Source organism: Pantherophis guttatus, chromosome 1, assembly GCF_059756535.1.
Source record: "Pantherophis guttatus breed Tessera chromosome 1, ASM5975653v1, whole genome shotgun sequence".
NCBI lineage: Eukaryota > Metazoa > Chordata > Lepidosauria > Squamata > Colubridae > Pantherophis > Pantherophis guttatus.
In genome coordinates this window covers 54,304,296-54,328,707 of record NC_142063.1, presented here as the reverse complement: position 1 = coordinate 54,328,707, position 24,412 = coordinate 54,304,296, and the positions used below count along the sequence as shown (strand labels likewise).

At 34.7% G+C, this 24,412-nt stretch overlaps 1 protein-coding gene across 3 annotated transcripts in view; it reads left to right on the top strand.

Annotated features, from left to right (window-relative positions):
• The window catches only part of ESRRB (estrogen related receptor beta), a 156,684-nt gene that overhangs the window by 57,251 nt on the left and 75,021 nt on the right, over positions 1 to 24,412 (top strand). The window contains exon 1 of one of the 3 annotated variants that reach the window (XM_087873918.1): positions 2,621 to 2,695. The exons of the other annotated variants lie outside the window; for them this stretch is intronic. The gene's annotated coding sequence lies outside the window, so the exon portion shown is untranslated. Of the gene's footprint in view, positions 1 to 2,620; positions 2,696 to 24,412 lie in introns of those variants that run through there. 3 annotated transcript variants of the gene reach the window in all.

Here is a 24,412-nt window from a genome sequence, read left to right as displayed (position 1 = left end):
ACAAAATCTAAACAGAATCACTGAATAACGCTGTAAGTGGTCTGGATACTCCTGGACCACTATAGTAGGCAATAGCTGCTCTCTCTGTCTGACATAATAGTTCAGGAAGAAATTCTAATGTAAAGAAATGAGTGGGTTAATTTCCATGAAATGAATTCTTGTGTATATAGCCCAGAACATTAAAAGAAAATTTGAACCTGGCATTTGGTTTCCATTTTTCCCATATCAATTACTTAAAATAATAACAACATGCCTTATTATTAACATTTTAGGCAAAACAATGGCCTCACAAGGATTTTTTCATTATATTGATTGAAAGGAATCACTGGTTATCACATTTAGCCTGAGAGAAGAGCATTTTACATCAAAGAAAACTGCTGGGATAGAAATTTTTACAGCAGATTGGATTGTTTTTCCTAAGACAATATTTGTTACTTGAAACCATTTGCCTTGAATTTTCTGCTTCCTTTCCATTAATTTCTATTCTGATTTACTTTTCTTTTTCTTTTCTTTTCAAATTTTGATAATTTCCCCATTTTAATGCCATACTGAAGCTTTTCATTAAGTGCTGAAATATTGGTAACATCTTTGTTTTGGATAGAGTTAAGTTTTAATAAATGCTGAAAGAGAAATATACATTTGTTTACTACGTAATGTTTTGTTTTACATAGAAAAAAAGTTCCATTGTTTTAAAGCATTTACTCTCTGATAAGAGTTTTTAGAACTGGAATCCAAATCATGAATGCACCAATAACTGATCTCTTCTAAAATATCTCCACCTTGCAAAGTGTTTACATGGAGAAAGAAAGAAATGAAGCCAAATAAGCCAGATACACTTATGATTCTGCCACTCTGTATTACAACTAATACTCTAGAGGGGAAAGAAGTGCTTAGGGCAGTATTATAAGGGCAGTATTAGGGTACTCTAGGGATACTTAGATGCTCCATCAGCTTACTGTAAAGAAGCTGCAGTCCTTTACTAAGGTGCAATCGCATAGATTTCATTGGATCATACTGCTGAGTAAACGGGTTTCCGGTGACACTGAGATTATTTTTCTATGTCAACTGCAAAACAAGTATTTTTTAAAGTTTTAAAAATATTTCTATATTTTTGTATCTTTAGGAAAATAGTGCAGCATTTATAAAGTAGCAGTTGTACAATGCAGTCATTCCTAGTTCTTAGTGTATATAATATTCATGACTTTCCTGGATGCTGACTTAGGGGTATCTCAACAGCAGATGCTGGTGGTAATTAACTTTTGCAGATCATCAGCAAAGAAATCCAGATGTATTTCTATTTCTTTGGGCAGGTGTGTTTGGAATTTGTAAGAGAGAAACACACCTCAGCTTTCAGAATGAAGTAGTAAATACTCCATCTGACTGATCTGATATGTTATGGATATAATTAATACAGGATTTGAGGAAAATCTGATTTTGAAATTATTATTGTGTTTGGTTACACAGTACGCCAAATGTTTATACTGGGTTTGGCATTTTTATCCACCTGTCAAGTCCTTGCCAAGGACCTGGGACGGGTAGATGTTTTTGTTTGAGTATGTTAAAAGTGTCATCGTAGGATGTAAGCTTGTCCAACTAATGCTGCCTTTTGCAACTGACTGGTGGTGATTTTGTCAATGCTGATGGCATTCAGATAATTATTATTTATGATGATGATGAAGATGATGATGATGATAATGATGATGATGATGATGATGTACAAGCGAGTGTTGACTCCTGGTGACTGCCTGGGCTTGTCTTGCCTTATCTGTCCTATTCTATCCTTTGATCTTTGAGCACTTGGGTTGCCCATAAAGTGGCCCTTCTATGTAAGTGCCCATTACTTGTCAATCAAGAAGCACTTGAGAGCTCTGCTGCTTGAGACTACTTTCTATTAGGAAAGTATGACTGCTTGAAGTGGAACATATTGTAGAAATGGTATCTTCGCCCTATTTGTAATTGCAAATGTAATTACAAACAAGCTCTTGCAGATTAAGGCAACTTTCACTGCACATGACTTAACCTTACGTTAGCCAAAGAAAAGTAGTATGTGCCCTTTACTCCATGCCAGATATGCATTTTTTTTTCTTGATTTGGGTGCTGCTTCTGGATGCCATTTGAATGGAACTGGTGGTGTTCTTTTTCTGAGCTTTGGGTACTGTTCAAAACAATATGAAGGAAGACTGCACTAATGTATATTGGCTTGCTAGTGCACATGAATAGTTCAGACAATCAACCTTGCCATTCATTATCTTGTGTTTCTCAGGGACAAGTTGCAAAAAAGCAGTTTCTATTGTCACGTAACTTGTGCGTACTGCATTTTTCCTCTTGCATTCTTCGTGTCTACTGTGTTCACCTTGGTGTCCTTCTCTCCTGCCTCCTAAAAAGGAAAAATGTCTATGTTTAGATTTTGAAGTAATCTCCCATCAATATTTCAAGCTAGTCTTCATTTTATCAGAATATTCTTGAATTTTTTGTTAACGGTAAACATGTAATCTATAAGTGACAAACTTTGACTGTATATTCAGAGGGTATTTGCCTTCTCATGCAAATTTTAGCATGCTAGAGATTCTGTTTTACCCCTTTTGTGTGCAGTAACATGCCATGACCAAGCTATTCTTGTTTTGTTTTTTAGTGTGGAAGGGAATGGATTGAGAATAGACAGAGGCGGCGTATCTTGTCCGATTCTGCACTGCTGGTGAGGTGCTGATTTTTAGGGTATTTCCATACCATTATATCCTGTTTCTGGGGTAGGAAATATTGTAGACAGACTATTGAAATTTGGAATGAAGTGTGATCTTTCATTCTATGTGCTTCTAAGTAATAGTTAGAATGACCATTAGGTTATCAGGCTAAAATTATCTTTTTAGCCCCTTCCCTGTATGTTAACTTAACAAATTGTTTATGTTATAATCCATGTGTGATAATTTCTCCTGCAAACATATTTGTGTGTTGTGCATTCCTTTATATGCAGGCAGGCAGATGGACAGTCAGACACATCTACATATAAACTAGTTCTCCATTATTATATTTTAAAGATAAATTCTGTGTAACAGCCTTTATGAACAGCTCCACAAAGCATATTTTGTTCTATTTTCTTGAGAACAGAATCCTAAGAATGGTTTTACAAAAAGCTTTACTTTTTCTATTGAAAAATTGTTGATTTCCTCTTTAAAATACAGAGAGAATGGAATATTATTGTCATCACTTATGTTGATCTGCAAAATAGTTATCTTTAAATTCATTGTGTTTGTCCAATGTACATATCACAATCATATACAAATTGTTCTTCCACTGATATTTGTACCATTTTTTAGTTCTGAAAAAATTAAATGTCTATGAAAAAAGCTTACAGGAGGAAGACTTTAGACAAATAAAGTTTTATTTTGTCCAAAATCTGTAAAAGTTACCTTGTGATACAATTTATCATAAAGTTGGTATAAGACTATGAAATTCTTAGATATTTATTTCTGAAAAAAATTAATTCTAAGAAAATTTTTCACATTCTTCTATGATAGGTATTAAATTATTTGGGGGAATATAGTCTTGAGAAAATTTGCTGAACTTCTTTGATTTAGATTTCATTCAATATCTCAAGTGCTCTATTTTTATGTAATATTGACTCTTTCATTATAGTAAATTTGGTGATATGTGAGAAAAATCCAGATTAATTATGGGGCAATATATTCTGGAGTGGCAATTTAAGCAAAACCTAAAATCTTAATGTCAAACATTAGTAGTCAACTGGGCATTTAGGTATCAGAAGAGAAAAACATGTAATTCCTTAGTTTAGAAAGTGGTGACAATTAAGGCCATATTGCCTGCAATGCAGTCTAAATTGACACCACTAGACATACGCTATTGGAGATATTAAACATTACTTTCTAATAAAAAATATTTGATAAGCATTTGTCTTGGATTCCCTAAAATTTTTCAGAAAGTGTACAGTAGCTGCCCTTTGATGCAATTTCTTTATCATCAGGAGAATATATAAATAAATGTTTTTGAAAATATTAAAAATGGAGTCAGATGTAATCGTATATTCATGTATTTCTGTAAGCAAAAGACATTTGTAGATTGGGTTGGTTTAAAAATGTTGCAGAAAATAAAATAAACATGGTGCCTGCCTTCTCATATAAGTGTCACATGAATAAAAGCAAAAATCATTTTGAAAAATCTTATTTTTCATTATGAGTTATACATTATGAGTTTCTGTGTCATACAAAAGCTTATGAGATTTACTGTCTGTGCACGTTACTGGGACCTGTATATGTTTTAATTAGTATAAATAGCATATCTAGCTATGCATTTCCTTACAGCTGGCGTGAATGTAAATATTTATCTATGCTGAGTAGAAGATACCACTATGCTGGTATCTTTAAATAAATTGAGTTGTAAGGAATTAATCTCTCTTCTGAACCCAGTTTTGATACAATATAAAGTCACCTGTATAAAAAATAAATTATAGATTTTTTAAAAGGTATAAATAGAGGATATTAATTTTTCTTTTTGGATGGAATTGAATTATTAGAAATAAATACAGAAAGAGAGCAAGTACTACATTATAGAAAAATTCAAGAGATTGTCCCTTAGTTAAATGATAAGAAAATGTGATTAGATTGTTGTCTGTTTAACATTAAGAAGCATGAATGGTTAAAGACAGGAATTTTGTTGCAATATTTTAAGGTGTTGCAATATTTGAATCCCCTTTAAGAGGGTTGTTGTAGACGATGAGTTCTTTATATTTTTGTTCAGTATGTCACATAACATTTATCTCTTTAACTTTTAAAAATACAGTTATAATTTAATGGTGGTTTCTTGCTGAATTCTTAACCATCAGTCGCAGCCTAGTATTGCAGGGAGAATTATACTGAATAAAGTAAATCCATGCTCTTATTTTAATGAAATCTTTCCAAGAGAAACAATATACTGTTTAAGGGAAACACTACAGTGGTCCTAATAGTGTTTTGTTCTCTGAATTTTTGTTGATAAATATGCTTGAGAAATACATTTGGCAAATACATGTGCGGCCCAAACAACTTTATATTGTATTTTCATTTCCTTTTTATTCATTGAGGAATTTAGGGAAGGCTCTTTAAATGTTGATTAAACAATGAAAACAAAAATCAGGTTTAAGTTGTCAGGTTCTTTTCTTAAATTTGTATAAAATATTACAGTGTCAGTTTCCCTATTGTTACTTGAGTAGGGTTGTTGAGTAACAATAAGAAAACAAAAATTAAATCATGAATAATAAAGACTAATCAGCCTTGGTGAGTTTAAAAGGGATTAAAAGAAACGTTTTTGCACAGAATAAATTATACTGTATATCTTAGTGCTAGTGTGGTTGGACTATTGGACATTGTATTGGGTCTCACTGGTTTATCTTATAATGAATGTATACAGCACAGTTGTAATTGTCATGCTTTAACATGCCTAGTATTGGATGGATTAAGACATTACAAGAGCTAGTGCTTGATACAGGTTATCAAGCTAAGATAATTCAGGTCATTTGAAAGCGGTTTGAATGATAAGCAGGTTTAAATAAGAAATAGGGTTTGCTAATATTAAGAAAATTTCACTGTGATTTTGATTGTCACTTATCATTGAAATCCATTTGAAGATTTGAGCGTTCCCACAGTGTATTCATTTGCTTCTACTATTACATGGTGTAGACACCGCAGTTTTCTACAGTCTTCATCTATGTTCCCTGATCGTAGTTCAGAGAGAAGGAAAGGCAGAAGGAGTATTTGTGTGGACATGCATGTGCAAAAATGTATCGAAAATACTGGAACAATGTCTCCTGAGTTTTGTGTCTTGTTTAACCAAAGTTAAACATGTGGTGGAATCCAGGTAGGATTCATCAGTGTGCAAAATCATTTTTGTTGATTCTTTTGTTCTATCTCAGGAAAAAAGTGATGAACTTGTTCCTTCCAAATGGCAAGAACTTACAATGCATTAGAATCAAAACGTGAGCACTGAATTTTTACAAAAGTTACTAAAACTGATTTGGAGAGATTTTTATGAGAGACCAAGAATAGCAATTTTCTTCTGAAAGATCTGATGTGAAAAGGCAGGGGAATACCCACAGTATTTCCTTATAAGAAATACTAACATAGGTAGAAGCCACAACATATTCTTTATACAAGTCATAATAATTTAAGAATTCTTTTCCCCTATTGATTTAAGACTACCACCTCATTAAAGTATCTTAATTGACTAATTCAGTGATTCACCAATCAACCGATAATGCTTAACATGTCAAAGAATAAAGCTATTTTTTTCAGATTTTAGATGCTTTGAGATGGTACATGCATATCACAAAATAAGTATTCCACACATCTTCTGTATGTACATAAGAAAAGTGGTAGAAAGGAATGTTTTGTTAGTATTTTCTAGTCTAATTCTTATAACTACTAGTCTTAAAAATGATGAAGTAATTTTTTTCCAATTATTTGGTGGTGCTATATTAATCAGGTAAAAAGGGTTTGGGGTTCCTTTGGATACTTAGATCATCAAATATTTCAGTCCTAATTATTTTGTGGCTATTACATAGCATGCTTTACTGAAAATGACACATTCTACCTGTTGATCTCCTTCATTGCTGTCCTTTTCTTGTTGTTTAAGCTGTATTGAATTTGATTTTCTTAGCTACTCATCCCATGGCCTGTCCTGTTTGTTCTTTATACATAGAGATAGTTTACATTATTGTTTACATGTATATTTACATTATATTGACCTATTTATTATGCCTTATTTAACTATCTTGGGAAAAGAAAAACCTGGTTTTCTGTAGATGCTTTCAAACTTCAGCCATTTTCATAACTGGCACTACAAGAATACTTGTTCATGTGGAGTATTATTTGCTTATGTGACTAGTGTACAGCAAGAGGTGACAAGAAATTCCATTCATAATGCAAAAGAGAAAACCAACAACTATTTCATTCTTGTTTATGCCTACATATTCTGAGGTAAGTAAGAATGTAGCCGAGCACTTTCCTAGATGCAAATCCATTGAACACAGACAGATTTCTTGATATACTTTATTTATAAATACACATGCACCTAATTTGTCCTGCAAATCATGTATTCATATAGCCTGGCTCCTGGAAATATTTTGAATAAACCTTGTAAAAAAGATGAAAATTCTAAATTCATTGTGACAGCTGTGTAAAGTTGTTTCCCCCAAAGCCTAGTCAGGAAGGCATATTCAGGGACCTGTTTAGTACAAACTTGTTTCTTTTATTAGAGGAGTTGGGACAAAGGGCTTTGTTTTGGCAGATACAAAGTAGTTCAGCTTAACATCTTTAGAAACCTCCTCTGAATTGCTCTGATTGCTTTTGGGGTCCCTATACTATAATAGCCATAAGATGTGAATACAGAAGAACACGGCAGCCCTCTGCAGGATTTAGCTAACACTGTGCAGCACACAATTTTCAGCCCAGCAAAGAGACATTATTGCTATGAATTGTCCTGGAGGGTCAGTTATGGCATTTTTGTGCAGAGGTAATCCAGAATGGTAATGAAATTACACTGTGGTTTGAAAGGTAAAATAATGCTTTTCTCTGATGTATTAAATTCCGCCCCCCCCCTCTGCATAGATCTCTAATGTTTGAATGAAGCTTATCAAAGTGGCTTTCTCTTAGTAAGGTGGGGATTCTGCCCTGCAAGATATTGGAGCAATCTCATTTTGCATGTTGTTAATAGACATTTTAAGCCACAGAACTAATTATTGCCACTTTGGTGGTTGCCCAAGATAGGCTGTTGTTATCCTTGGTACACGAGTCTGACAAGATAAGTAAAGAGCTTCTAAGCTAATTCATTGTAAAAATATTAGTGATAGAATGCACTTCTTTTTCCATTCAAACAAGGTGTGTATTTGTGAGCTGAATATTCTACAAGTATTTCTTTCTACAAGTAATAATGTGACCATTTTTTCCTCTGTCATAAGTTATTTTCTTCATATTTTCATTAAAATGCTAAACTTTGCTCTTAACATGTTTATAATGTAATCTTAATGTAATTGATTCAGTGTTAATCTTGACAAATGGTAAACAATAACTTTTAGCAGGCTCAAAATTTCAAGGGTTTTAGAGAGTTTTCAGTACGCATTAAACATTAGCTTCATATGTCAACTTTTCTATATTTATTGCATAATAAAATCTTTTTGACAGACATTAGAGCCAAAAATTTAGGATTCCTTTCCTCGCATTGCTTATGAAGTGCTTAAGAGAGGGCAGCTATCTAGGTAAAATGGTTAGCGTTACAGCAGAAATAATTTTAATTGTTTTTGACATTGGACATAAGAATACATTTTTGCTTTATGAATGATTCTTAAATTTTCAAAAGCAATCTTGTAGAATATGAGTATGTACTATTTTTAAACATATTTTTGAAATGCCTAACATCCCTAATGAATTCAAAAAGGATCAACTCTGATTTTTAAAACTGTCCTGTTAGGTTATTATTTTTTTTAAAAAAATAAAATTTTTATTTCTGTGTATTGTTGCTTATTAAATTATAATTGTGGTTATTTTATAAAGTTACTATTTCTGAAAATTGTCCTTGCTTTCAAAAAAAATATTTTAAAACAGGCAGCTAAGATGAAAATAGAGAAACCTGTTGTTTTTTAAAAAAATACTTTCTCGATTCTAAGTGTAAATCTAAAGAGTATCTTTGTCTTCAGATAAACAGAGGGAACCTTTAAATCTAAGTATCTTTTAATTCTTTTACATTTGTAATAATTACTTTTTTTTAAAGATGCAAGTGAGGGGAGCTGCATAAACTGAGCTAGATTTTCTTAAGTATTGTATGTTGTTTAATGGCAAGTCTGACTGGTTTTCGACCAATTTACTTATGTATCATAAAGCCACCTCAAAAACTACAGGTGATTAAATTATTGGATATGTGAAAGAAGGACAACTAAAGGGCACTGTTTTAAATGTAGGCATCTAATTTTACTATTTTTGTACTTGAAGGTACTATTCCTTTGAGATTGTTTATTTGGCATGGGGGTCAATATTAAAATGGGCAGTGGGGTGGGGAGAAACTTATTCTGTTTCTCCTTTCCATCTTTGTGATAATTCCCTTATTTTTCCAAGTAGTAATGCAGGAACAAAGAACTCCTAGCAGACTATGACTGTTTCATAAGACTCTGTGTGTATGAGTGAGTGTGAATGAAAAGAGGCTAAGGGATACATGAAATAAAGCTGAAAACTGTTTGTGAATTTAGGGCTGAAGATTGTTGCCCTCTCCTACTCCATAAAAATACTTGTAATAGGTCTTCCTAGGGAAATATTCTGAGAAACAAAGTGAGGTCAGGAACTCAGAGGCTTCACACATTGGAATTTGTTACCATTCTCTTCCTCTAGTTCTTTTTCATACCTAAGAATCCATGATGGTAGAGGCAATACTGAGAAATTACAGCTCTGGGTTCATTGTTCTTCCAGTGTATAAAATGATCCCATTAAATCTATGAGGGTAATTTGGAGTGTTTTGGAGAAAATTCCAGAATAGCAACTGGGGACTTGTTTTTAACTGGTAAATTGTTCAGAGAACAGAAGAGGCAAATGAGGTAAGAGAGGAAATGATGCATGAACTCACTGAAATTGCATAAATTTAAAACATAAAGATTTCTACAACTAAGGGCTCAAATGTAGACCTTTACAACAGGCATAAAGCAAGAGGAAATCCAAATCCAAGATAATTTATTATAGATTCAGGAGAAATCTTTATGGTACACATGGCACAAAAATGGGAAACATAGCTGAGATGTTAAAAAAACAGGAATCAAGCTCAGAATAATCTAGATAGAATTATTGATAGAAGCAATTTTTTTTTTAAAAAAAGAGCAGACACAGAAAACTGAGCCCCTTGTTTCGGATATTGAATATATTTGGAATTTTGGGAAGTATAAGCATTTCACAAAACTATGGATTTGATGGTGATGGGAGAAGCATTTTTCCTGAAGTGAGCTAAGAAAAATCTGAATTAAAAAAATTAACATCAATTTTTTTTTAAACTCAGGAATTTTTTATTCCACCATCACAGGAATGAAATTGGTGGGATTCAAAGGTAAGCAACATGGCAAACAAACCAACAATATCATGGGTAGAATCTGAGCTCCAGTGCCAACAAATATATTTGTTCCCATAAACTTAACTTAAAATATTTTTAAAATACGTGAAACTTGAACACATTTAAAGCTTGAAATAGAAAACTAAGGGAAGTTTCATGACATTTTGTGCTCAAAATGGTTCAGAGCAAAATATTTTGCACACCCTATTGATTCACAAAATACAAACAATTGGTGCCAAGAGAAACAGAAAAAACTCAGAAAAAAACTCTTTAGCAGTGAACAATAAGTATTCCTCCCCAGTCAAATAAATAGGCAACTCATGTTTAAAATTCAAATAAAACACAGTGAGGAACAAAACAAAGAAAATTTGACGCCTGTTAAAAGGTCAGATTGACTGATATATTTAGAAATGCATCAACTATTATGGACTAGAGTTTGCATCATAAGATGAATGACATATCGCAAGTTGGCAGGAATATATATTAGGGTTGTACAGAAATGCAGATTCAAAGAGCAGAATGTGATTAGGAGCACAATTTGGCACACGTAGCACCCGTCGAAGGCGCTATAAATGAAACACATCTTTTCCCAAAATCACACACCAGCTGCAAAGGACAGGTGTGCAAAGTCAGGAAATGATATTTCTTGTACATGCTGAACTACCCTATACACCTTTGAGTCTGAATTCCTGCACAGACCTAGGACTACACATATCAGTCCAGAGAAAACAAAAAATAAATTATGAATTCAGAGTGGGAAAAAGGCAAGAATCATATCATTTAATAAATTACACTAGCTATTTATAAATAGCGTTGAACCTAATTTCAGCATTTGACCAACCAATTGGATGAACCAGGGAACAACTGCTGCAAACTCTGGCCTTTCGGGAGAGTAGATTTGTGGACTGAGGCGAGGCTGCAGCGTCAATGTTGTGGAGTAGACTTCTCCCCCCACCCCATAGAGGGCATACTGGCTCCTCCCTCTTGGTTGGTCCAAGAGATAATTGTTTCAGAGAGCACTTCCATGATCTGAATGTTTCCTGTTCCTTGAATGATCCCTGATCTTAATGTAACATTGTATGCTTCTTTTAATTATCTTTGTAGTTGTTTTAAAGGAACTCTGGGTGTTTTAACTCTATTTGCTTTATGTAAGCTGCCAAGTGTCTTTTTTGAGTGTGATGACATAAACATATGTTTAATGAATAAATAAACAATGCAAACATTCTGCATTATTAATTTAATTGAAGTACATCAGAAGACGACTATTTTACTTAATATATAGATCTTTGTATGCAACATTCCTTTACATCTATTAAGATTTGATAATAAAAATTTAAAGCTGAACCATCCCTAAATAAGCTCTTTGTTACCCTATGTAATTTCAAATGGATACAATATTTTTCTTAACTGCAGCTTTCATAAATGCATTAGTTTTGTTTGAATTTTTGGGTGGAAGCTGATACATATTAGCATACTTCATTAACTGCAGTCAGATTTAAGTATGAATGGACTCTGTTTGATGAATCACACAACGTTTCAGTCACTGCCACATAGGGCAGTTCTCTTTTATCCTTACAGTTTTTTAGGAACAGTTAGTCAATAACTTAGGGCAGAGGCTGGTAAACTTCATACTACACACAAACACACACTAACACAGATACGACTGAAGTAGAAAAGTACTATGCATCGATTGTGCTACTTTGCAAGACATGAAGGACTAGTCGATCCAAATATTTTGGCAGCTTTCTTGTTCTTCTTACTTTTATAAAAGCTTAGAATTGCCCGATCCAGCATGCAATAGCAAAATATTGGTGTTTGGCAGTACAGCTAATATCTTTGTGGGATCAAAAAGGGTTGTTGTTGTTGTTTTTTCAAGAGTCACCAAATGGCAGCACTCAGTAAAATTAATAACAATGGAAGTACATTATAGAATACATCAATCTTTTATTTCAGCATAGGAACGCTCAGGAACATAGGTACACTCAATTTCTGTAATAAATAGCATTTTCATTGTTAAGTTCCTTCCCCTTATTTCTTAGAAACAGCATTTCAGCATCAGGATTGAGATGGTTTCCACTTTGTGAGATTTATTTTTTTTAAAAATAGAACTCCAAGACCCCCCCCCCCCAATCTGAATCTGATAAAGGATATAAGTAAAATTAAAGTATGGTAACTCCAAGAATTTTTCTCAAGTCTCAAAACTGAAGAGAGCTATGGTCCTTATTCACAAGTATTGATTCTTGATGACCCAAAGCTTTCCTCCTTTCATCAGTATAATTTGGGGACAGAGATTAAAAGGGCAACATTTTGCTGCTATGGTTCAATGTATTTATTGATTTTAAAGATTTATGTTGCCACCCAACATAATCACGACTGTGCAGCATACATCAACCCCAAAACAATATTGCAAATAAAAAACATATAATGTCAAGAAAAAAAATCCATAAATCAGGGCAGGCACCACAACAAAAACGATATACCTCCTAGATCCCATCAGATGGCATTATTTCCATTTGGGGTCCAAATAAGATACAGAAGACCTCACTTTTTCTTTTTTTAATAGGGATAGTTGTTTAGTTATATGCACAGGAATAAATGTATTGCCAATAGTTAAAGTTATGTACAATGATTGCCAGAAGCTTCTTTAATAATACTTTTCTTTTTAAGAATACATAAAGATATTTATGTTATTTACATATTATAACTGAAAGCTTACTATAAACAAATTGCAGTGTCTCTGTGATGAAAATTTGGGTTTTGAAACTCAACTCCTACCAGAAAAGATAGATTTTAGAATGAAAGTGAAGAAACAATGTTCTGTATGCTGTGCTAGAAATTTCTAGATATTGTGTAAAAGCTTGTTTGAAAAAGCAAGGCAAAGCCTTGAGCATAGTTTTATTTTCTGTCAGGCAACTTATTTGTGAAAAACAAGAGCTTAGATGATTTCAGAATATTTTAGGGCTGATTCAAATATTAGACTTTTTGTCCATGGAAGCCCTTTCACCATCTTTAGATACACTCTTCATAGGCCATATACTGGCCACTGGCCAATGTAATAGCTTTAAGTGCACTTAACTTAGTACTGGATCGTGGCCATGGAGTGTGTCATGATGATTGGCCCGCAGTAACTTCCATGATTGCATGGCAGTATTTCTCTATACCATGTCACAATTGCCTGTTTTACACACATCACATTTATATTAAAGGTAAACTTGTAATCTCCCATTAAGAATGTCTTTGATAATTCATTTTTTCTCTGTGATGAAAGGTTCTTTTTCATTTGACATATGATTTTACTCAAGAGAATTCCTCCCCCCACCCCCCAAAAAATCCCAGATAATAACAAACACTGCTAACAGGATTTCTAATAGAAAAAGACAAAACTATTATTGGAATATTGTTTCAATAATTTCTATTAATTTTAAAAACTAAAGTTATTGGAGAACGTATTCCAGCCTAGATTCTAAATCAAACAGACCTGATTTTCAGTTCCTGGAATATACATTAATTGGAATTCAATTATACCTCAGATTGTGTACTTGTCTGAATTTTATGATGTGGCTATTAGATTAAAAATATACAACAAAACCGATCACATTTTTTAAAAAGCATACAATTATTAGTATGTTTGGAGAAAACATATATACCTTAAAAGTAGGTGTTTATACCCTTTGCTTTGTAAATTAGAGATGATAGAACAACAGTTTGGATTTAGAGTAAACAAATGCATAATTGGCAGGATTCATTTCCAATGCAAAGGAGGCAAAATCCAGGAATGCTGGGATATCATTTGAAAGAACTGTGTGACAGCCCCTTCTCAGGTGATACTAGACACATATGGTTGAGGAAGGAGCCATGCTGTCTGAAAAGATGCACAATTGGAGTGAGACAATAGAAACTTGGTGACTTGGTGACTCCCCAGGATTTTAAAGGATAAAGACAGCAGTTGCCATTATCCTACTGATTTTGCTCTACATTGTAGAACTGTGGGAAGGATAGTTGAACTGTATTAAAGCCCAGAGGTTTCATGTAAGGAAAGAGAGTGCATGCAAACAAGAGCCTCTGCTCTACTCTGGAAAAGAAGTTATTGGAGAGTAATTTTAAGAAGAATGCAGATATCTATATTTATTATGTTAATGATCCAAATCTATTTGTTAAAACAGCCCTGTTTATACAAACCAAGGAACATGATGCTTTATAAAGCCATGATATAACTACCAAATTCTGAAGTGATTAATACTGCACTTTAGACATTGTTGGATCCATAAACTAGAGGTGGGGATTATATCATTTTACCTTCACATATTCTTCACATATTCTTCTCCTACGCCATTTCCCTAAAATTTATTTAAATAGATATATTTTGGCTTCTTTCCATTAGGGATCCATTTTTGAAATCTTTTGTCTGTGACACAAGAAGTCAATGAACTTTGATTCAAGTTTTCCCTTCGTCCTTGGATTACTCTAAACACAGGGATGAGTTTAACTGTGTCTACGCGGACAACTGCTTTAAACTCAATGTGTTGTTGTTGTTAGTTGCGAAGTTGCGTCCGACCCATCGCGACCCCATGGACGATGTTCCTCCAGGCCTTCCTGTCCTCTACCATCCTCTGGAGTCCATTTAAGCTCACACCGACTGCTTCAGTGACCATCCAGCCACCTCATTCTCTGTCGTCCCCTTCTTCTTTTGCCCTCAATTGTTCCCAGCATTAGGTTCTTCTCCAGTGAGTCCTTCCTCACTCAAATGTAAATGTAAACTCAATGTAAATCATTCTAAACTTGACTGTAAAAAATATGACTTCTGTAATAGAGTTGTCAAAGTCTGGAATGCCCTACCAGATTCAGTTGTCTCAGCTAAAAATTTTCACAGTTTCAGTCACAAATTGACTTCCGTGGATCCTACTTCATACTTAAGTGGTCAGTAGAGGGGGAGTGCATAAGTGCACTAAAGTGCCTATTGTCCCTCTCATTGTATTTTTATTCTCTTATTCTTGTTTTCATTTTTGTTTGACAAATTCCAATAAATAAAATAAAAATAAATACTTCTTTCATGCTGATAAGGACCTGCTGTGATGATGTGATTCCTTCTCAGGAACCTGCTGTGAAGGCAAAGGTCGCACCATCGTGGCCAGTGAAAACATTATGTTAATTGGAAAAAATTAAGTGCATTTAAAGCTAGCTAGCATTCTTTTCTCTGTATAATTATTGCAAAATTGTACCATAGGAGAAAGTTCAAAAGGATTTTGATTACTCAGAATAGAAGCAAAAATAAACAGCAATAAATAAGTGTTTAAAAATACCTGAAAGAAATAATACCAAAGCCAGTTTTCTTTTCATATATCCTTTCTACTGGGCTTTCTAGCTTTCCAGCTTTGCTTTTATTTTATTTTTTTAATATTTCATTTATAAAGTACTTCCTCTATTTTATTTGTTTTGAGGATATTTTATCAATGGTTGGAAACTGTTGCCAACACAAGTGGCTTGGCAAAGAAGCAAACTATATGAGTAATTGCCAGCAACAAATTTCAATCATAGATTAGAAAGAAGATGAAAAAAAAAATCCTGGAACTAATACATCCTTTGGACATTTACAATATTAAACCATTTTCAGGACTGAGCGTTCTACAATCAGGTAGCAGTGTACAGTACTGTGAGTTCTCAGCACTTTAGAAAACTTCAGCACTTTGGTGATTTAAAAACAATATTAACTGATCAACCAGTTTCAGATCTGTTACAATTGGAACTGCTGAGTTTTACTTGATTGACAAATCCAATCAATTTCAACAATTCCTCTGAAGGGTATTTGGAAAAAGCATATTTCCAAGAATTTATGGATTTCTGTAGTTTAAGAAAGTTCCGTTTGCAAACTCAACCTGATCACCAACCAAACCATTTGTCATACAGGACTTTGATGAAGGTTTTCCCCCTCTCCCAAAGTCTGTCCTATGTCAATTTGTTCATGTTTCATTTTTTTCTCTTTGAGGGAGAGAAACGGGATAGCAGTAAAGCAAAGGAACATTAGTAGTTTTGCTTTTCTCCATCACAGGAAAATGTCAGGCTGCACAAAGCTGTTAGGGCTTTTGTCCTGCAGAATCACACAAGGTTCGGCCCCATTAGGATCTGTGAAGAACAGGGCTGTCAAACTCCTGGCCTACGGGCCAGATGCATCACACGCTGGCCACGCCCATGCCCAGTTTAGTGAAAGGGAAAAAAGTCCTGATACATCACGTGACACCTCTGTGACGATGTGAGTTTGACACCCCTGGTGTAGAGTAACAAGAACCAATCCTGGAAAACACTCGGGAAGCTAGTCATTTGCTAAAACTCAAAGCTACTTTCTGCCCTGGAAATTGCAGTGTTTCCAGTTAGAAAATTGTTAGAAAGTTGTTTTTAGGTCAAGTATCAATGCTTCCTTTCTATTATTTTTCTCCACCAAAGTAAAGTTCTTCCTTTTTATAGGAGACACAAATAAACTGTAGCACAAGCACACTTCTGGTGCACAACTATGTTTTTTTTTTCTTTGAGAAAATCTTCAACTTTTGGTTCTGTCACATATATAACTATTATATATGACTGAAAGAAAGTAAACATATTGAGAGGAGAGCCTAGAATGAGAAGGAGAAGCTAGAACTTTTTAAAATTTCTTCACTTAAGTAGATGTGTTCATGTGTTTTCCCATGGCCCTATCTCCTCAGAAGTGTGCATGAAAAGATATTTTTAAGGCATATACATAATACTCCTCCTGTTTTCCCCACAATAAGTCTGTGAGGGGGTTGCTCTAAGAGACAATGTCTGGACCAAAGTCACCGGCTTCAAAGCCTAAAGGATTATAAATTATAAATTAACCACAGTCTCCTAGTTTCTAGTTTTGCACCTTACCTTTCAAATTCATATGAAAAAAAAATCCTGTTTCAGCTGGTGTTCCTTGCTTTGGATGGGGATGATGCGCAGGAACTTTCTCCTGAAGTTTTGAATATGATATGGTTGGAAAGGCATGACATGGTTAGTTCCATCTCATTTCCGAATTCTCAGGGATCTAAACCATGATCCCAGTGACTTTTGACTGTGTGACATAGCAATTGATGCAGGTAAATTTGAACATTAACTCTTAAAGGAAAAGACCCAAAGTTAACAGCAGAATCAAGCAAGAACTAAGCAGGGTTTTGGACAGATCACTGACTGAAGGTTTTTACTGACAATAAAGGAAATTGTTGTTTCAGCGAAGCACATATTCTTCTGAGACTTCATAAAGGTTGGACTGACTGGAAATGATGATGTTGCACCTATACCGAGCAACTTTTCAGAGTATTGTGTAAATCGGTAGTTGTTGGTTCTCACATAAGGCATGGTGGAAGTTACACCAGGAATGAAATGGTAAGAAGGACCCATTATGAGGATTAAAGACTTTACATCTAAATTACCTCCTGAACTGGGGGAAGGAGTTTGAGATTATTGAATACGTCAGTAATGAATGTGACAGGCTGTTACAATGAAGGGAACTGAGAGAAAGGTTTGCAATTTTCAGTCAGAATCCTTAATATTTAAATCAATGCAAGTAACCCCTTCTTTGTTTCTCAGTCAAAGATTTAATACACCAGTTTTCTCAAGAATTTTTCTTCTAAAAAGAAAAAACACCTGAGCTCGAACATAAGCATTGTGGTATAAATGTAAGGTTTTATTGGATGTGTTGATATTTGAATAATAGTATAAAATAATTTAAAGTCTTTTAAATGAGGGCAAATGTTGTAGGGATGTGGTTGAAGGAGAAAAGGATGTATTTGTAGCTACATAATGCAGAGAAGCCAGGAGACTTTGGGTGACATGTTTGGTGTTTTAAAACTATTTTCCCATGTGTAGTGTGTAGGGCAATCTCATTGAAGAAAGGAATAGCAAAGGGCTCTTTCTTTATTACAGTGCCTGTTTTATCTCTGCACTCTTTCTGAAGACCTAAGTTTAAAGATCTCAGCTCAATACCATTAGTGTATCTCTGCTGATGGCCCTTTATAAAATTGATTGGAAACTGGGCTTTTGCATGTGTGTGTGTGGGGACTCTAATGTAATTTAAGTCCAAGATGGTATCTTTAATTCAGTACATTGTGGCAACTAACTCATGGACTTTACCGAGAGTCAAGGCCCTTAATTTGGTTTGAGAATACATTAGCAAAACAACCTCAGAAGGCCCTGTTTGGGGTGGGGCATTCCAGAGAGGTGGGGGTGGGAAAAGATCTGTTGATAAACTGTGGAGGTTTCAGTCATGACACTAGGCAAGACATTCCTGATTATTTGTCAGCTTTTCATAAACAACAAAGAAAAATTTCAAGCAGTTTTAATCCACAGTCAAAAACAGAACCAGCAATGGGGTTTTGAGTGCAAAGTTTTCTTTCTTTGTTCTACAATCTTCCTTTCTCTTTTCCAAACTTCACTGCAAACCTTTACTGAATATCTTTAGTCCCATAGTTTTAGTAGCTCTGTGGATTACGGTACTTTGATTTTAATAGCCATCTTAATGACAGACCTGCCGGTAATGAATCAGGAACAAGGAACTCCAACTGTATTACTCATATAGAACACTCATAGGATCACAGTATTATCTGCTTTAATTTATTGCTGTCATATGTTGTTAAATAAGGATATACGTTGTAGGCACTTTGTTTTCCTTTTTAAAATGGATGGAGAGTAAAATCCACTGATAGATGCTCAAGTGAAACAAATGGGATTCACTTAGTGAATATAAGCGAACCTTCTATGCAGAAAAAGCGGCATTATGTAGCCCATAGATTTTTGTTGCTCTTGGATGGAGGCACAGAGCCAGAAATTTGGTGTTTTAACAAAATGTGAGTTTCTCACTTATTTGTATAACAATCCTGGATGAGATAACATTGCTACAGGAAATAGGTCACCTTTAAAAATTACTGGGGGAAAAAAAAGAAGTATTTTAAACACCATTTCTGAGTGGTGATTTTCAAAAGGGCTAGTTTTCACCATCAAAATTATTGTCTTGAAATCTGTTCTACTTGTTTTTCCTCTACTGTATCTCATAATAAGTTTGAAAAAGTTGGGAAAAGGTAGAAGAAAAAAAGCCTCCTATTCAATGGCCAGCATGGCAGACTATAAGCTAGTTAGGCTAATTTTTTCTTTTTAAAAAATAGTTCTGTCTAGTTAGGGAGAGAGACAGACACTAGATCAAGAAATGAGCTAAAAGACTAGAAACATGTATTCCTCCTCCATCAACCACTCATTTGCCTGCATGGAATTCTTGGTTGCCTTTGGCTATCAAACTGCTTCTTTTTAAAAGCTGTATCATAAACAATAAACGATTTGTAACTGGCTGACCAACTGCACTCAAAGTGTAGTCCTCAGTGGAACTACATTTACATGGACGGAAGCATGCAGTGGGGTATACCAGGATTCTGTCTTAGGCCCAGTACTCTTCAACACCTTCATAAACAATTTATATGAGGGGATAAAAGAAGAACTCATCAAATTTGCAGACGACATCAAGCTGAGGGGAATAGCTGATGTTTTAGAAGATAAGCTTGAGATCCAGAAGAACCTTGACAGATTTGAACACTGGGCCCTATCTAACAAAATGCAATTCGGTGATGAGAAAAGTAATACTTTACACTTAGGTAAGAAAAACCAAACACATATGTAGAGGATAGGTGATGCCTGGTTCAACAGCAGTAACTGTGAGAGGATAGGAGCTCTAGTGGACAGCCACTTAAATATGAGCCAGCAGGGTGCTGCAGCTGCCAAAAAAATAAAAATAAAAAAAATCAATGCAATTCTAGCTGCATCAAAAGAGGAATAGTATCAAGATTATGTGAACACTTACCAAAGTGTTATACTGCTTTGGTAAGACCACACTTGGAATACCATATCCAGTTTTGGCCATCATGATACAAAAAAAGATGTTGAGACTCTAGAAAGGGTACAGAGAAGAGCAAAAAAATGATTAGCCTCCAGGAGGCTGGAAGCTAAAACATGATTAACGGTTGCAGGAATGGGGTATAGTTAGTCTATCAAACAAAAGGACTAGGGGTGACATGACAGCAGTCTTCCAATATCTGAGAGCTGTCACAGAGAAAAGACAGTCAACCTATTCTCCAAAGCATCTGAGAGCAAGACAAGAAGTAATGGATGGAAGCTTGTCAAGTAGAGATACAACTTAGAATTAAGGAGAAATTCCCTGTCAGTGAGAACGTTTAATCAGTGGAACGGCTTGCCTTCAGAAGTTATGAGTGCTCCATCACAGGAGTTTTTCAGAAGAAATTGGGCAGCCGTTTGTCCAGAATGGTATAGGGTCTCCTGTTTGAGCAAGGCATAGAAGCCCTCTAAGGTCCCTTCCAACTCTGTTATTTTGTATTCCTGTATTCTGTAGTTAGACTGATTCAGGTTTCCAGAGAGGCTCCACCTGCTAGAGATGATGGACTGTTTGAGCTGGATCATGATTGGAAGATAGACTTTGCATGCAGAAGACTAATAACTAGGGAATACTACTAGGTTCTTGAGACCCAGAAACACTATCAGTAAGAGGAAATGCTATGGAACAGTGGCATATTGGTCTGGCCTGGTATTACAGGTATTTGTGCTTAGGAATGTTGATGGGTCTGAAAAATAGCAGTGAACATGAACCAGATACATGTATTACTGTATCTGGAAGATGCTATCAGTCTGTGCTTAGTTTTCTTCTTTCCACCTTCCTCATCAAATCATAGCAGTCAGCATTTTAACTTCTGTAGATTGCATCAATGAACTTTAGTTCTGCATCTACATCTCTATCCAGTCAGCACTGCATTGCAGAGAAATAATCAAATTTTCTTTGATTATTAATAATTAGTCCCTACTGTTATTTTGAGTCGATTGATTAAAATAAACAGTGATCTGACAGGTTATTGCACACCTTGTAACCTAACACCTTCATGATTCCAATCTCTTGAATGTTCAAGGAGAGACTGCATTGAAGAGAAGTGGAATAGATGCAGTGATGAATAGCATTTTGAAGGACATGTATTAGTAGAGAAAAATCTGACTAATTCGTAATAGGTTAGTAAGAATTTTTATTCATAGTTCTATAACAATGCTAGCAATAAAATGCTTCGCCCCACTTTTAATTATTCTAGTTAAACAATGAGATTGTAGAGTAATAAAGTTTATATACAGGATTTATATAGGTCATGTTCAGGTCTAGCATTTGCATCACAACTGAACATATATACAAATGCTGAATTTCAGAATTCTTTCTTTTATAAATTGCTAAAAATGATAGGCTTCAAGATTCTATTGAAAAGTTTGATCTCAAAACTTGATGCCAACCGCAACCAATAATATAAAAATCTTGTAAATTCTGGAACAAATTTGTTATGACGTGAATTTGTTTGGGCTCTTATGAGATTTGTTTCTATTACAATAGGCTAGTATAGTCAACTGTGTGGATTTGTGTGTGCAGTGAATAGATCTGAACTTTTGCAGAATATATTGTTATGATGACACTGACCGACACTGAAGAAGCAGCCAGTAATATGTGTTGCTATAGAGTTAATGGCATGATGCTACTCTTGCATGATTCTCCTCATTCTACCCAATGGTACAGTCCTTGCATCTTTTAACCTTACAAACCATGGTTCTTTTAGTCTTGTGAGAATTTGCTATAGTAATTATGTTCAGAATTTGTTCCCATATTTATACACAGAATAGTCCTGAAATCTGGTGTTCTAATCTGTGATATATTTTTTGTAAATGTAAATTGGGCAAAATTATAACCCTAGTAAAATGGGCATTGACAGAACGAAATGGTTCATGTTGAATATAGAAAGCTTAAGGTCAGAGCCTTAATTTTATTGATTCAGTATTGTTACATGGACTGACAATGGCTTTCCTTAGTATTGGCAGTGTTTTCCCTTAATTCTCTGTGGAGATTTTGGAAGCCTCTGTGGAAAGCATTGCAGTGATGGTCTTTTACTGTATTAGTTCTGAGTCAGAAGTATGAAAATCTATGTCTAAATAATCTTCCTTTAAAGGCTTTTTATATCATTTCAGCCCTAGTAATTGTCAGTTATATCTTCATAACCTTAAATTAGCTTACTATGACCTTGATAGGCCTTTGCAAGCTTCAACTGCTTAAAATTCAGTGATTCAAGTTCCAGTGCTCCAGTGGCTTCACCAAGTAACCTTTATTGTCTAATCAAAATGAAAGGGGGAAATTTACCTATAAATTGTTTCACAACAACCATATTTAAATCAAGCACTTTGCAGATATTGACAATGGTGACAAGTCAGGTTGCAGAACACCTGTGTGTAATAAGTTCCAGTGACATCAGATATGTGCCCTACTTTAAAAATAGGGTAGGTTTCATTTTGGGATGATATTGTTCCCATTTGGCTTATGGACAACAGTAGTGCAAATCATTCATTGAGGCAAGTGCCCTGCTGGTTCTGTTCCTTGAAGCAGCCAAGCAGCCCCGACTGTTGAAAGGTTGGCACGGCTGCTTCGAGGCCCTCCTGAAATCTTCCACTGGGACAGGTGATTTGCATTCTGTCAGTGAAGCAGGGCCATTCAGGGTCAGGAATGGTGGGTAAATGTAGCTTTTTTTTTTTTTTTACTGTTCCCGGTTTGAGCAAATGGCAAATCATCAGCCAGAGAACTACCTTTCCCTCACACATGGTGACTTTGAAGACACTTATTTGCATAACTTCATCTTTTAATTTGCATACTGAAACTCATGATTCTTTGTTAAAATATGGGGATTGATATCTAGCAAATACATGAGTGAACCATGATATTTAATAAGTAGAAGAATGTTTTTTAATGAAAATGAAAATAGCATCAGCTATATGCTGAATGGCCAATGAAACTGTGTGCCTAATAATCCTAAGAAACACCTCTATTATTTCTTGTCTTCTATGCTTGCATTCATGATTATTGTCAGCTCTCTCCCAAGTTGCTTATTTAAGAAAATGCAGATTGTATGGCATATACAGTTTAAAAATTAATTAATTGTTTTAAAAATTGCATATAGTATATAATTGTATAGCATATGTATATATGAGCATGCACTGCTTGTGAATTATTATCAGACTCTTGAATTTCTACAGTTTCTATGGTATATTCTGTTAGCCTTTGTATCATTTGGATACAGTTTGAATTATGTGTACATTTTTTTACCCATCTAAACTTGGAACTGAATTTTCAAATTTTAGTCTACAATACAGAGTTATAGATAGAAAACCGAAGTGCTGAATCAATGGGCTGCAGATGAGATCAAAGCACTACCGGCCTGAAATGCAAACTTGGCATGTAGCAAAAGAGATTGGAGCGTAACAAAAGAAGGTGTAGGAAGTTAGAAGTGTATGGGTCAGAAAAAACCCTGAGATCTATAGTGGACATAAAGAAATAAGTATAGGCTGAATATAATAGGAGAAAAAAATAAAATTAATCTGCAAAGTTCCATTCTATCTGTGATAGTCCTATGCATAATACATAAATATGCATCTCTACATGAAGTGTTACATCATGTAACATTCCAATACAAATTATCCACATGATTTAAATGAATGTATGTGTATTATTTATTGCACAAGGATTGCACAATTGTGGTTTTCCCAAGGAACCCAGTTTTTTCTGCTTGAGTGACATATGTGGTGTTTTATCTATGTGTGATTAATTTCTTATTAATTTCTTACTTCCCCAGCATTCAGATCACTTCACATCAAAAAATACTTTTTCTTCCCACCCCATATCTGATCCAGCCAACACTTTCTTTTTTGTGATCACATCTGGACTTCAAAAGTCCAGAGAGCCACTGATTGGAAGCAAAGGGTTAGATTTCCCTTTGCTGTTAAGTTTTGCTGCCCAGATCTGGTAAACCTACTGTAATGCAGTATATATATATATATATTTAATTTGATTTATATGCCGCCCTTCTCCGGAGACTCAGGGCGGCTTACAATGCGTTAAGCAATAGCCTTCATCCTTTTGTATATTTATACAAAGTCAGCTTATTGCCCCCACAAACTGGGTCCTCATTTCACCTACCTTAGAAAGGATGGAAGGCTGAGTCAACCTTGAGCCTTGGAGAGATTCGAACCAGCAGAAATTGCAGGCAGCTGTGTTAATTACAGGGTGCACTAAACCCCTGTACTATCAAGGCTCTTATTCTACTAGACATCTCATTTTAAGAATCTTTTAAAACATTTTTTTCTCCTTCCTTAATATTTTTGTCTTGATATAATTTGCAGAATGGCTATCCTATATTTGAGCTGAAAACCACCAGAAAAATGCTGCTCCAATGACTTATTACTAGTCAAAGAAATCTTATTCTGGGGGTAAAATCCAAAGATG